Below are 2,706 nucleotides of genomic sequence, written 5' to 3' on the forward strand. Positions count from 1 at the left end.
TTCTGTAGGCTACATTGTGTGGCTTTTGGCTTCTTCGGCAGTTTGACAAGAATGGATTCATTAATTTCTAGTGGTATGTGGCCATTCATGTAGATGCTATTACATAAGTTATAAATATGTTTTAGTTCTTCACAATCCAGAGCTCTTATCATTTCCGTTGTTATTTGATCTTTACCAGGAGCTTTATGGCTTTTCAATTCATTTATGGCTTCATCAAATTCAGATTCCAGTATTGGTTCACCTTCTTCATTATTAATAGCAGGAATATTTCCTCTCTCATCTCCATACAGGTCGTTAATATACTCTTCCCATCTTCGCGTCGCCAGATCTCTGTCGAAAATCATTTTTCCGTCTTTATCCTTGATGCAATTGTTTTGTCTTGCTTTTGACTTTCTATTACCAGCCATTTCTTTAACTTTTTGATGCATATCTTGTGACTTGTGCGTAGCTTCTAATTGTTCAATAGTTTCATACTGTTCATCCCACCACTTTTGTTTTGCTGTTTGGCACTTTTGATTTATTTCTTTATGTAGCTTAAAATACTGGATGTTATTGTCGTTGTTTCTTTTTCTTTCTATCATCAAGTCTAGAATCTCTTGATTCATCCATGGTTGCTTAGAGGCTTTTTTCTTTTGTTTTAAAACTTTTTTGCTTGCATCATTCAAGTTCTTCTGTATTTCATGCCATTGGTTTTCAATCATGTTCTCAGTGTCACCTTCTTGTGGTCCAGATTCCTTGTTCAGTAAGGCAAATTTGTTGTTCACCAAAAGATTGTACTGTCATTTCGTTTCTTCAATTGTAAGTTGATTCATATCTAACTGTTCCAAAATGGGGTTTCGTTTCATTTTTTTCAGTTTTATTTGCACTTTTACAACAACTGGATTATGATCAGAGTTTATATCAGCTCCAGGATACGTTTTGGCTTGTTTTATTGAGTTCTTGAATCTTTGATTTATCATAATGAAGTCAATTTGGTTACGATATTGATCTCCAGGGCTATGCCATGTGTATAGTCGTCTAGGTGGTTGTTGAAATAAAGTGTTTGCTATTACCAGCTGATTGAGTTTGCAAAATTCCAATAGTCGTCTTCCTCGTTGGTTCATTTCTCTCAAACCATAATGTCCTGTTATTGGAAATTCATATTGGTTTCCAACTTTCGCATTCCAGTCTCCCATTATGAACGTAATTTCATTCCTTTTGGTGTATGATAAAACATTGTTTATGTTGTCATAGAATTTTTCTATTTCTTCATCTGTATGATCTTGTGTTGGTGCATATACCTGTATAACATTTATGTTGAAAGGGGCTCCTTGCAGTTTCATCATTATAATTCTGTTGGACATTGGCCAATATCCCATCATTGCAGATGCCACGCTTTTCTTCATTAGAATTCCCACTCCATGCATATGTTTACATCCGCCTAAATAGATCATTACGAAACCATCATCTGCTATTTTACCATTATCTTTCCACCGTGTTTCACTAACTCCCATAATGTCAATTCCCATTTCTTTCATCTAGTGTTTTAAATTGTCATAACGCCCTATAGCATGCAATGTTCGTACATTCCATGTTGCTAGTTTGAGCATCTTTCCTCTAGTTTTCAGACAGCCTCCGTCAGGCTCATGCCGTCCATAGGGCTTTGGGCATGCGCCGTCATCATAGCTGTCCATACTGGTAGATGGAGATGCTCCTTCCCTGTAGCAATTGAAGGATGTCTCTGCAGGGGTCGCGGATCGATCCTTATATCTCACCTCATTGTTACTGACGTTCATTGTAGACTACGGATAAAAATACTCGATGAGGCTCCAATCTCTTTCGAGGTGACTGACCGTTACTCACTTTGTCAAGAGTACGCCCTAGCGAGCCACATCGGTTTGCTGTTACGCCTTTAGAGCCATTGACCCGATTAATGAGTTCATTTGCCTCTCCAGCCGATCCAGTCTTCATGCACTTCATGGGATTGACTTCCCAATAAAACATGCCAAACGCAAATCATTTAGACATGCACCTCACTTAGTTTAGTCCGGCAGTCGAGCCGTTATCAGGGTGTGGCCGTTGGTGTGCATTACCAACTACGTGGAGCCATAAGTGAGACTTAGGATTTCAGTGGAGGACCAAAATTCTCTACCCACATCAGGGATGTGCGACTGGTAGGAACAGAGGTGCTACCTCTCATGAAAACCCCTACACCCTGTGTAGTCTAAAAGCTCTTATATTTGAAACGGTTTTTTTGATTCTGTAGCCCTGAAAGGCGTAAACAGCGCATTAACTTTTGAACAGGCACATTGTTCTTGGACTTACAGAACTCCGGTGATCAGTATGATAACTCATAAAAATATTGGAACTTTTCAAATTCGGGCTGGTAGGCTACACGCAGGGCCTCCGAGAGAAGTCAGCACTGGTCGGGAAACAATACGAAAAATGGGCACCATAATATTTTTCAGCAATGATACAACTAATTTGTATTTTGCATTGCATGTTCAAGTTAAGCTGAAATTAGCTACTTTCCTCAGCATAAAAAGAACTTCGTTCAATGTAAAAATCATCAATAATCACTGGATTACACTTGCAGCAAAAATGCCATTGAGGCAAACTATTTTGTCTAAAAAGCTTTGTAAACACACAATAGGCCTAAAGGCAACGAAAATAGTTCAACCAACCATTTATTTCAGGAGTGTCCAAACTTTTTCCCACGCGAGCCAG

General features: G+C 38.7%; 1 pseudogene; it reads right to left on the reverse strand.

Moving 5' to 3' along the window:
- Positions 1-779: 779 nt before the first annotated feature.
- On the reverse strand, positions 780-1,508 carry LOC145765201 (protein CFDP2 pseudogene; annotated as a pseudogene).
- Between the last annotated feature and the right edge of the window lie 1,198 nt (positions 1,509-2,706).

The sequence above is a fragment of the Aplidium turbinatum genome, chromosome 1, assembly GCF_918807975.1.
Source record: "Aplidium turbinatum chromosome 1, kaAplTurb1.1, whole genome shotgun sequence".
NCBI classification, from domain to species: domain Eukaryota; kingdom Metazoa; phylum Chordata; class Ascidiacea; order Aplousobranchia; family Polyclinidae; genus Aplidium; species Aplidium turbinatum.